The sequence below is a fragment of the Rhincodon typus genome, chromosome 12, assembly GCF_021869965.1.
Source record: "Rhincodon typus isolate 14 chromosome 12, sRhiTyp1.1, whole genome shotgun sequence".
Taxonomy (NCBI): Eukaryota; Metazoa; Chordata; class Chondrichthyes; order Orectolobiformes; family Rhincodontidae; genus Rhincodon; species Rhincodon typus.
The window spans coordinates 58751400-58764497 of NC_063343.1; the positions used below are offsets into that span (position 1 = coordinate 58751400).

At 40.0% G+C, this 13098-nt stretch overlaps 1 protein-coding gene across 2 annotated transcripts in view; it reads left to right on the plus strand.

Annotated features, from left to right (window-relative positions):
* The window catches only part of LOC109916803 (fibroblast growth factor 1-like), a 43529-nt gene that overhangs the window by 15313 nt on the left and 15118 nt on the right, over nt 1–13098 (plus strand). The window contains exon 1 of one of the 2 annotated variants that reach the window (XM_020516548.2): nt 2168–2421. The exons of the other annotated variant lie outside the window; for it this stretch is intronic. The gene's annotated coding sequence lies outside the window, so the exon portion shown is untranslated. Of the gene's footprint in view, nt 1–2167; nt 2422–13098 lie in introns of those variants that run through there. 2 annotated transcript variants of the gene reach the window in all.

The window sequence follows — 13098 nt, forward strand, 5'->3', positions numbered from 1 at the left end:
TTTACACTTGCTAGAATGATATACATTCATATTCAGGAACTCACTTTTTGGAAACTATTCAAGTCTTGTGCCTTTTTCTGAATCACTCAGCAGCTTAGGAAGCCTGTAGCTCACCATTGCTTTCTCCATTATAATACCTTGGCCAATCAACGCCCTTTTGCCTGATGTATGAAGTGTTGTGATTGTCTGAAATTTGGCATTCTTGTGTTTGTCCTGATAAGTACAAGACAAAAAGCTTCGATCCTTTTCAATGAGGGATGGAATTGGTTTAGTGGTATAGTGTTATGTTACTGAAATGGTAAGTTAGAGTCTGAGACTAATTCTCTGGAGAGATTTTCAAATCCCACCATGGTAAATCATAAAATCTTAGTTCAATGAAAATCTGGAATTAAAAGGAATTAAAATGGCAACCATTGTTGCTTGTCACAAAACCCCATCCGATTTACTTACGTACTTTAGAGAAGGAAATCTGTAATCCTTACCCTGCTGCACCTACATGTGACTCCAGACCCACAGAAATATAGTAAACTTTAACTGCGCTCTGAAACGGCCTAGAGATCTATTCAGTTCTAAGGCCATTAAGGATGGGCAACAAATGCCCATCTGGCCAGCAATGGCTACATTGCAAAAGGATTAAAAATCATTCAAATTTTGTACTCTCATGTGGTTGTTTGCTTAGGAATTTTGGGATACAAGTTGATGACATTGGTCCAAATTATTAAGAGCAATATATAAAACCTTTTCTTGGCTAAGTACTATTAGTTATTTGAAGTTTCAGGATAACAAGAGAACCTTTAGTAGATGTAAAACAGGAAATGTTTAGTTGTTGTTTATTTTGAAGTTGTCTCCTGAGCATCATCTGTGCTCTAGCAAGTTGCATCCAATGGGTTATTATGCCATATTGTCCTCATCTGTGAGCTGAGAAGTTTGGCCATTTTCACCCAAGGGTCAAACTGGAGGAAAATGCCATCAGAGTTTTCCGTCCTGCTTACTAAATATTGTGTCTTTTAAAAAGTTCTCTTGTGGAACGTGGATGTTCCCAGCAAGGCCAGCATTTGTCGCCCATCCCTAGCGACCGATGTAGATGTTTGAGCGTGTCTACAGGACTGATCAATTAGTCCCACACTCCTACTCTTTCCCTGTAGCTCTGTAATTGTTTTACTTAATTTGAGAGCCTCACTCCAGTCCATAAAGATGCATAGATTATCACATCTCTCAGCTATGTCTCAGTGGCTTCACAATAATATTATGAAACCTACAATGCACTATTTTGTAAACAACTCAACAACTATTATCCACACAGAAATACCCCAAATATCAAAACAAGATAAATTGTTACTTTTCCTGGAACATTATTTGAAAGAGTACTGCTGGCAAGAACAGTAAGGAAACCACTCTCCAGATCCCACACTGCAGTGTTTAGATCCACCCTAACAGGCCCCATTTGGAAATCTCAGCTAAAGTCGACCACCTCCAACAATAGAGCATTTGCTCAATGCTGCACCTCAGTGCCAGTTTAAGATTACATACTCCCAGGTCTATTCAATAGAACTTGACCCTGCTATCTTCTGTCTCAGAGGTCAAAGTGACAGCAAGTGAACCATCCTAACAATTTCAAAACATATCCTTTTTTTTAAACTGTGTTTTTGTTCTGCCATCTGATATCTAAACTTTTGTTGGCCAGAGCAGAATCTGATACCAGCAATAATTTTCTCTCTTCTCTGAGCATCTGCTTGTGAATGATAAAGTATGTTCATGTTTCTGAGCTTTCAGATTGGTCTCCTTATCGTTGGACAAGCGGATATAACTTTCATGTCATTTAAGTTGTTTATTTCTCAGAGTCTGTCATTTAACACTTTACAGGGAGATCTGTTAAAAAGGAAAGAAATATCTTTGTAAAGACACTCTCTCTCCTGCTCCATTTGTTCTAGAATCCATTTGCTATTGCATCTCTTCTTTCTGCAGGGAGAATAAAAACATGTGTCACAGTGGACACACTACAGATTTGGTTACTAGATGGGTATTTCTGATAGCTTGAGCATTGACATTGAGGAATTCAATTGCATTAAATTTTAGATGGTTTGTTATATTTTCTTGATACAGTTTTTAAGCGTTTTTCTCAAGTAAAAAAGGCTGGAGGGTAATTTATCAAAACAGGATAAATATTTTCAAGCAACACTATTTAACTGGAATGAGATCCCTGCGGAAAGTTCGTATGGAGGGAGTTAATTTACAAATGACAAGGACTTCGCGGTAAAATGGGATAAGGAATGCACAGAATGCTCTGGAGAAAATGAGATGGTTTATGTTTGAAAGCCCTGGTCTGTCTTTTCAAAGAGGCCCCTGTACTAATTGCGTGAATTTCAAAGTAACAAGCTGATCATTCCTAATTCTGGGGCCAAGTCAATTGCAGAATGCTTGGTAAGTCTGTAATTCTTTTAAAACCATGACCATTCAATCTATCCAACTAAGTTCCAATAGATTTGCTATAGTCTGATTTGGAGATAGTGGCACATAAAGTCTTCTTGAGAAAGATCTTTGTTTTCTGACAAATAATATTGTCTGAGCACTTTACTGCTAAACCACTTGATGCCCCTGTAAAATATTCCAGAGCAGCTCAAACCCTGTTAAAATAGATACCAATCAGTTAAAGTATATTCATCAAGCTTGAATCAATACATTTTAACTTTGAAGTTTCTAATCATATGAAGCAATCTAACTCAAACACTATTTTCTTGCTGATTTTATATTTATATCCAGGATAGAGGGGCTGTCATATGTAGAAGAATTAACTAAAATACTAGGCATTTACTCCCAGTGGTTAAAAGAATGAGAAGCGATCTAATTGAATCATATAAAATTATTAAGGCACTAGACAAATTAGGTGCAGGTAATTTCTCCTGTCTTGGGAGTCTAACACTATGGATTACAGTCTCAGAGATGAATTGAGACAGGACTAAATTGGGTGATTTCACAGAGTAAGCACAGTTTACAATGGAGAAGGTATGGGGTCTGAAATTCAGCACAGGGTCGAAGAATGCTATGGTCCTATACAGGTTTGTTCAGCCAAAGCATTGCAAAGACAGGATTGTGCAAAATTGTTTTATTCTGGGGACATGTCTTTAATTTAAAATAGCGGAATGAAAGAGTCATGTGACCTGTTCTGAATTCTTCTATTGACAAGCGTCGTTGTTTGGTTGATAAAGATTAAAGGGGCAGGGCCCTGTTATCTTACTGGGAAGATGGTGTAAGATATTCACGTTTGTAGACAATGACCAGACCTGCTGTGCTGACAGTGGATAGACTTTGTTTCCAAGTCCCAGGGATGTGTTAAGAATGGTTTTGTAAATGGTTATACTTTAAACTGTCTATTTATTTCTAAGATAGAATGGTGTTAAGGAGTCTAGAGTTAATTAGCTTTTCTGGATACAAAGCCCATATGGTTCATCTTTACATGGAGGTGGACACTGGAAGGGAAAGAGTCCATAGAAGTTATTCAATGCAGATATTCTTAAATATCGTTGAACTTCACACAGAGTCAGAGAAAAATCTGAGGGAGAAAGCAGAAAGATTAAGGCAATAATTTGTCTGTAGATCATCATACGGAAGAATGTGGTAAGAACTCACTCAAATTGAAGAGATCAATTTCATAGAGATTTAAATGAGACTGGCAGAGTTGCCTACAAGAGGCAAGAACCTTTTGTATATCTCTTATTGTCAATGTCAACTCTAAGATTAAGAATTATCTGACTTTGAAAGGAAAAGAAAGAAAACAAATCCTCTGATCTGAAAGTAACTTAGGACTCGTTACAGGAGGGTAGAACACCAACTTAAGGGATACAGTGAAATATAACTATTTCAATCATTTTAAAACTTAAATAGGAAATCTTTTTTGAAGTTTAGAGTATCAATTGTCTGTTGAAATAGTATTTAGTCAATGTTGCTTTTAATTTGACTGTTATAGTAAATATCTTAAAACTTTGGAAACATGTATAATCCTTTCAGTCATTCATCGGTAGATCAAATTTCTTTTCAAATGTTAATGTTCTCTACAAGGATTATAATACAATGCAATAGCCAGAGAGGTGGTGGGATGAGTGTCTAGGGAACAGAGTTTATGGTCTTTTCAACAGTTTAAAAAGGAAGAAAAATTGTGAAAAGAAAGAAATGCTGTAGTAAAAGAACTAATACTTGCTCAGGAAGTTTGAATGAGTCAACAAATACATAAAGGGTGCAGTTGATTGCCACTTTGAAGTGATTATTGGTATTAGTTCCTGACTTGTCTCTAGAGAATATCATTGTAAAACTCCCTAAAGGCTACATCCTGGATGCACCAAATATAATTCATAGCATGAAGTGCTTTGAGGCAGTGATGGTATAAGCTGATAAGGGATGGTATAAATTCAAGTCATCTTTAGCTAGTTTAGTTAGACCCAACTAATAAAGGTTTTACTACTGGCTACTGTGATCTCTGTCTCCACGTGAGCTGCAGTTAATTAGCATCCAGGACAGCTGACTCCACAAAGCTTTAACAGCATAGAGTTCTGGTTATCTACACGCACATAACTAGACCATTGAAATCAGCATCTCTCTCTCTCTCCACAAACACAAATGTACCCACACAAAGAAATTCCTTTACCAGATATATTACTTTCTGCCCTGATAGAATGGGCAATGACTACTATTGGGCTCTCACCTCAGTAATCATTGGTGAAGTTGAAAGTACACTGTGTTGTTTTTCCGACCTCAAGGGATCAGAATGTAATCTATGATGTAATTGTAGAAATTTAAAAAGAAGGAGTTTTGAAGCATGAGTTGGGAATATTCCTGGCTCCAACGATCCATCTACATTAAAACAGGACTAATCTACCCTATTTTTTCCTCTGGAGAGGCAGAAGATGAAACACCTAGAGGCAGATTCAAGGCAGAAACAGAACTGGCAAGGCTGGTACACTAGAAAGCCCACCTCCATTTACTGGGCCCATACAGGTGATTGACGTTTCAATGGGGGACCATTTTGGGAACAGTGACCATAATTCCATAAGATTTAAGATACTTATGGATAAGACTAGTCCTCAGGTGAATGTGCTGAATTGGGGCAAGCCTAACTATGATAACATTAGGCAGGAACTGGGGCATGTAGTTTGGGGTTTCAGGGTAAGTCCACATCTTTCAGGTAGGAATAAGTAAAAGTTAAGGATGACAAGATTCAGGAATTTTGGATGACAAGATAAATTATGAGCTGAGTCAGAAAGAGAAAGAAAGCATATGTAAGGTTCAGGAAGCTGACGACAGACAGAGCAATGGAGAAATACAAAGAAAGCAGGAAAGAACTTAAGAGATAGTAGGAACTGCAGATGCTGGAGAATCCGAGACAACAAGGTGCAGGGCTGGATGAACACAGCAGGCCAAGCAGCATCATAGGAGCAGAGAGGCTTTACGTTTCGGGCCTAGACCCTTCATCAGAAAAAGGGGAGGGGAAGGGGGTTTTGAAATAAATAGGGAGAGAGTGGGAGGCGGATAGAAGAGGGATAGAGGAGAGGATAGGTGGAGAGGAAACAAACAGGTCGAAGAGGCGGGGATGGGGCCAGGAAAGGTGAGTGTAGGCAAGGAGTTAGGAAGGGGATAGGTCAGTCCAGGGAGGACAGACAGGTCAAGGGGGCGGGATGAGGTTGGTCGGTAGGAGATGGAGGTGCGGCTTGAGGTGGGAGGAAAGAACTTAAACAAGGATTTAGGAGGGCTAAAAGGGGCCATGAAATACCCTTAGTAAATAGGATTAAGGAAAATTCCAAAGCTTTTTGTGTCTATATAAGGAGCAAGCTCAGGAAAGGTTAGGTCCATTCAAGGTCAAAGGAGGAAATTTATGCATGGATCCAGAGAGTGTGGGTGAGATCCTTGATAAATACTTTGAATCGATATTCACAGTGGCAAAAGAAGTAAAGGATGGAGAGTCTGGAGAGGGTAATGTTGGTATTCTAGGGTATGTTGATATAAAAAAGGTGTTGGGTGTTTTGAAAAGCATTAATATAGACAAGTCCCTGAACCTGTCGGGATCTGTCCTAGAATGCTGAAAGAGGCAAGGGAGGAAATTGCTGGGGCCTTGTATGAAATCTTTATGTCCACTTTAGTCACAGGCGAGGTCCCAGAGGAGTGGCAATTAATCAATGTTCCTTTGTTTAAGAAGGGCAACAGGGATAATCTGAGAAATTACAGGCCAGTGAGCCTTACATCAGTGATAGGAACATTATTGGAGAACATTCTTAGGGACAGGATTTACTTGCATTTGGAGAAGAATGGACTTATTATGAGTACTCAGCATCTCCTTGTGCAGGGGAGGGCTTGGCTCACAAACTTGACTGAGTTTTTTGAGGAAGTGACAAAGATGATTGATGAAGGTTGGAGACAACAAGGTGCAGAGCTGGATGAACACAGCAGGCCAAGCAGCATCATAGGAGCAGAAAGGCTGACGTTTCGGGCCTTGGGTTGTGGATGTTGTCTACAAAGACGTTAGCAAGGCCTTTGACAAAGTCCCATGGCAGGCTGATACAGAAGGTGAAGTCACATGGTATCCGCTGTGAGCTGGTAAAATGGATACAGAACTGCTTAGTCATAAAAGACAGATAGTAGCGATGGAATGGTGTTTTTCTGATTGGAGATCTGTGACCAGTGGTGTTCTGCAGTGATCAGCGCTCAGATCCCTGTTGTTTGTAATATAATATGTGCATGCATGATTTGGAGGAGAATGTAGGAGGTCTGACTAGTACGTTAGTGGACAACACAAAGTTTGGGGGCGCTGCAGATAGTGAGGAGGATTGCCAGAGGATACAGCAGGATACAGATAGGTGGAGAAATGGCTGATGGAATTTAATCCGAACAATTGCAAGGTAATGCATGTTGGAAGGTCTAATGCTGGAGAGAAGTATACAGTAAATGGTAGAACTCTTAGAAGCATTAACATACAGAGGGATCTAGGCATACAGGTCCATAGTATCCTGACAGTAGCAACATAAGTGAATAAGGTAGTCAAGAAGGTGTATGGCATGCTTGCCTTCATCGGTCGGGGTATAGATTGTAAAAATTAGCAAGTCACATTGCAGCTGTGTAGAAGTTTAGTTAGGCCACATTTAGAATATTGCATAAAGTTCTGCTTACCACACTACCAGAAGGATGTGAGGGCATTGGACAAGATACAGAAAAGTTGTACCAGGCTGTTACCTGGTTTGGAGGGTATTAGCTGTGATGAGAGATTGGAAAAATTCAGTTTGATTTTACTTGAACATCGAAAGTTGTGGAGCGACCTAACACGGATTTACAAAATTTTGAGAGATGCGGATAGAATGGATAGTCAGAGTCTTTCTCCCAGGGTAGAAATGTCAATTACTAGGGGACTTTGGTTTAAGGTGAAAGGGGGAAGGTTTAAAGGAGATACCAGAAGCAAGTTTTTTTACACAGAGGTTGGTAAGTGTCTGGAATGCACTGCCAGAGGAAATGGTAGAAGCAGATACAAAGCAACATTTAAGAGGAATCTTGACACGTACATGAATAGGCAAGTAATAGATGAATTTGAACAAAATAGAGGCGACAGGTTCTTAATTTAGAAAGATGTCATGTGGCAGGGTAGGCTCAATGGACAAAAGGGCCAATTCCTGTGTTATATTGTTCTTTGTTATTTCTTTATGAGTATCAGGTCCTTGAACCTTCATCCCTCGCCCCCCAGCCACCCCCATGCCAGCAATCTTCTCCACGTTTCTTCATGTTTGCCATGTCCCCTCCATCACCCTTCATATCCTAATGCCTTCCACATCCTCATGTATCCTCTATGCCATTCTCCTAATATTCACAGAGTGAATGAGCTTTTTTCCAAGCTGGAAGTCTATGAAAGTATAATTGAGCTGACACAATAAGGTACAAAATTTTGAAAATCTGCTGTGAAAACATGCACAACTTAAACTTCAAGTAGGCATCAATCAAGAACAGCCATGCACAATATCAATGATAAAAAGCTTTTATCCACTTCACAACTCCTAGTCGTGTCTAAATAAACATGCAGACATTAAAAAAAGTATTCAAAGAAGAAAGTAACTATTACAAGGGAATAAAAAAATGTTAGCCAAGCAAAACTGTCACTCTTTTGCAAGCTGTGTCAACATTGGCAGCTTAGCTAAGAATATTATCCATTCTTGGAGCTTAGTCAAGCTTCATCACAGGGCCAGTTGGAAAAACAGATGTCTGGCGATCTATTATAACTTCTATAGTTGTTACATAGCTTCTTGTGAACCTCAAGTCCTGAGTATCTCACATCTTTCTCTATAACCACCCTGTGCCTGTTATTGCTAGTTCTAGAGTAACTCATATGTATCTATTCTTCCCTCTGTTCATGGTTACAGCTGCAGTTCAGTTGTAGCAGAGCCATCTTTAAGTCTGAGGTCATAGATCAAGATCCACACCAGAAATCCCGAATATAAAATCAAGACTGGCACTTTGTTACAGTACAGAGTGAGTACTGCATTGTCAAGCAGTCCAATCCTTTGGATGAGGTGCCAAATCAGGGCCTTACTGTCATCTAGGCTGAATGTAAAATATTCCATGGCATTTTTTCAAAGAAAAGCAGGAGAATACCAGTAAATATTTATCTTTTAATCCACAAGACCTAATAACCTGATCTTCGGAACATAAGAAATAGGAGTAGGAGTAGGTCATTCAGCTCTTTAGGCCTGCTCTGCCATTCAACCAGATCATGGATGACATCTACCTCAATGCTATTCTCCTACACTATCCCCCATATCACTTGATGTCTTTAATATTTAGAAATCTGTCAGTATCTGCCTTGAACATATTCAATTAACATATTTCATTGATAAATAGAGTCATACAGACATACAGCACAGAAACAGACACTTCAGCCCAACTCATTGATGGCCAACCAGGTTTCCTAAATTGAGCTAGTCCCATGTGCCTGCAATTGGCCCATATCCCTCGAAACCTTTCCTATCCATGTACCTGTCCAAGTGTCCTTTTAATGTTGTAATTGTACTCACCTCTACCACTTCCTCTGGCAGCTTGCTCCATATACACACATTCTATGTGAAAAAGTTGCCCTTCAGGTCCTTTTTAAATCTTTCCTCTCTCACCTTAAACCTTTGCCCTCTAGTTTTGGACTCTGCTACCCTGGGGAACAGACTTTATCTATGCCCCCATGATTTTATAAATCACTCTCAGATCAACCCTCAGCCTCCTCCACTCCAGGGTAAAAGTCCCAGCCTATCCAGCCTCTCCTTATAACTCAAACCCTCCAGTCTTGGTAACATTTTTGTAAATCTTTTTTGCATGCTTTCCAGTAAATCTATACAGTTAATGAAACAACATTCACAGCCCTCTGGGTTAGAGAATTCCAAAGAAGAAATTCCATCTCAATGAAATTCCTCCTCATCATCTCATTTCTAAATGGGCAACCCATTTTTCTGAGATTGTGTTACCACCTGGATCTAACCCCAGCAAGGGGAACCATCCTCCCTGCATCTATGCTGCCGAAGGAACATTCAATGCTGAACAAACAGGATGTCGAGCTGGTATTTACAAAAATAGATGAGAAAATTAATCGTTTCAGGCACCATCATTATTTTATTTTGGCACAGTGTTGGATGGTGGCCCAGAAAGCATTCCCAAAATTGGAATTGTTTAAACTTTTTATGGTAGTTATACAGCAGCTCCTCAAAACTCTTTTAATTAGTGGGATACTGTGCTTGTGTTATAAATCTCAAAAATACACATTCAAAAACTGTGTGGTCGTTCTAGGTCTCACCCAGTGCAAGTGCAGCTCATTGCTTACAAATTGCTTCAGACATGTCCTAATATGTGCATGACCTTCAGACAATCCGAGGGACTTTAAGGCATCTGTTTGGAGGCTGTTGTCTCAGACATTTATCATTGTATTCTCTGCTGCTTCTCGTCACTACAGAGAAACAATGTGGTTTGTCTTCAGTTTCTGCTAAACTTTTGTAAATTCTGCCACAAAGCAACACTAATTTAATGGTTGGGTCATGTTCCTCCAAACCCCAGTTATTGCTCTGGGCTGCTTGTGAGTTGACTGTGCCAATCTCAATGAGGATCTGTAGCAAGTGCTGTACAGACAGTCCCCAGTTGCGAACGGGTTCCATTTCTGAGTCCGTTTGCAAGTCAGAGCACAATGCAGGACAATATAACCCGGCTGTTCATAAGTACAGGAAATGTTCACATGTCAGGTCTTTAAAATTATACACCATATATAGGATCATGTTCGTAACTGCAAAGGTTTGTAAGTTGGAAGTTCATAAATCAGGGACACTCTGTGTTAACATAAGAAGGCTCACCTGTTCGAGAAATGTTCCTCTCCTAGCCATGGGATTGATGAAGCAACATTTTCACTGCTTTAGTGATATTGGCAGTGAACACCATAAATGAACATGTTCCCTATTCCTCCGATGGTGTATGCACAATTTGCCGGAAAAAATGATTAGACTTTTCTGCAGCCTCCATGATGGATACGAAGCAACTCAGCCAATGAGCCACATACAAGCAGTGAAGATACTAAGCAGAAACAGGTTCCTAACCGCTGAAGACACTTGTTACTGCAAAGACTATTTGTCCTGACAATATTCCAGCAATAGTCATTAACACTGGAGCTTTAGAATGTACCATGCCCCTAGCTGAGCTGTTCCAGTTAAGCTACAACACTGGCATCTACCCAACATGTGGAAAATTGCCCAGGTACGTCTTACATTCAAAATTCACAATAAATCTAGGCAAGCCAATTACTGCTGCGTCAGTCCAGTATCAATCTTCAGTAAAGTGATGGGAGCTGTCATCAACAGTGCTGTCAAACATCATTTCCTTGGCAATAACTTGCTCACTGTCATTCAGTTTGGGATCTGCAAGGGCCACTCAACTTCTGACCTCACAACAGTCTGGTTTCAAACATGGACAAAAGAGTTGAATTACAGTGGGGAAGTGAGAGTGACTGAGCTGGATATCAAACCCACTTTTGACTGAGTGTGGCATCAAAGAGCCCTAGCAAAGCTGCAATCAGTATCAGTCATACCAAACACAAAGGAACAGAGTTGGGGTTGTTGGAGGTCGGTCGTCTCAGCTCCAGGACATCTCTACAGAAATTCCTCAGGGCAAATATTTCTTAATCAACCTGATTAGATACATTATAACACATATCTGGAGCAGGTGGAAGTTGAACCCCAGAATCCTGGCTCAGAAGTAAGGGACATAACCACTGTGCCACAAGAGTCCCTTAGGGTAGTTTACTAGATCCAACCATCATCAACTGCTTCAATTACCGTCTCTCCATCATAAGACTTTGCCTTCTGGTCCTAGACTCTCCCACAAGGTGAAACAACCTCTCTGCATCTACTGTGTGCATCGACAAGGTGTGGGAAGAACACTGAATGACAATATGCAATAGGGGTACAATTCTAAATTGAGTGCAAGAGCAGATATACCTGGTTGTATATGTGCACAGATCATTGAAGGTGGCAGAGCAAATGAAGAGAGCAGTTAATAAAGCATACAGAGATTTCAGCTTTATAAACAAGGGCATAGAGTACAAGAGCAAGGAGGTGATGTTGAACTTGTACAAGACGCTTGTTAGGCCTCATCTGGAGTAATGTGTATAGTTGTGGGTACCACATGATAGGAAAGATGTGAAGGCACTGGATAGGGTGCAGAAGAGATTTAAACAATAATTCTAAGAATGAAAAACTTCAGAAACGTTGCTACATGACTCAATGATTCTATAAATGAATTGCAGCAATTCAAGAAGGCAGCTCACTACTACCTTCTCAAGGGCAACTAAGGATGAGCTATTAATGCCAGCACAGTCAGCAGGGCCAAATCTATGAATTTTTTCTTAAATGAGTCAAGTTTTTATTTGCAGGATTCGTATTTTAAAAAATTATATGAATGGAGTTTGATTTTTATTCAATAGAAAGAAAGATTTTGGAGTTTCACAGTTCTTTTGACGTCCTTGAATCATTTAGGTAATTGAGTCAATTGAGTGTAATAGTTCCTGTAATGTCGTAAATAAAGTAGTCAATTTGTGTGCAGCAAACTCCCACAAAAAGCAATGTGATTAATGGCCAGATCATCTGTTTGAGTAATGCTGGCTAAGGGATAAATATTGATCAGTACAGTGGAGAGAACTCCTGTGGTCTTGAAAGAAATTAATTTTTGCCCTAAATTCTTGTTGCTTTTTACATTAAAACGAGTTCTCCTCATTGGTATAAATCTCAACATCTGGTTCAATTCACTTCTGGCTGACTGCCTGATCGGTAAGTTTTTATTTTAAACAAAATTATGACATTCATCTAAGGCGGCTTTGATAGAGAAATACACCTCCTTCCACACTGAACTCATGCCTACAAATAAAATTGATTTAACTGACTTCCATTCAGTCTCAAATAGGATTTTAGTCTAAACTGTATTTATTGCTGTTTTCCAGGTTTTTTTTATTCATTTGTGGGATGTGGGCATCGCTGGCTGGGCTAGCATTTTATTGCCTATACCTAGTTGCCCTTGAGAAGGTGGTGGTGAACTGCCTTCTTGAAAAACTGTAACCCCTCCGGCCCACCGCACTGACAAACTAGCACTTTGTGGCCCACCTTTACTTGCCACTGAGGTGGTGGTAGTGAACCATCTTCCTGAAATGTGGCAGTCCATGTGATTGAAGATGCTCCTGCAGTGCTGCTAATTTGGGGTTGACAAAGAAGGAACAGTGGCAATAAATGTTCAAGTTGGAATGAGTTGTGGTATGGAAGGGAACTGGAAATGAATGGTTTTCCTAGGTACATGTTGCCTTAGCCCTTCCCGATGCTGAAGATCATGGCTTTGGGAGGCCCCTGTTGAAGATACCCTGATGAGTTGCTGCAGTGCATCCTTTAGACTACATGCTGCAGCTGGACTAGAGGCTGGAATAAACTCATGGAAAATCACCCACATTTCCTACCTGGATTACTGGAATCTTCGAGAAAATTTGTGTGTGTTTGCTTGCCCATGTTTAAGCTGTTTATGTGTGTGTGTGTGTGTGTGTGTGTGTGTGTGTGTGTGTGTGTGTGT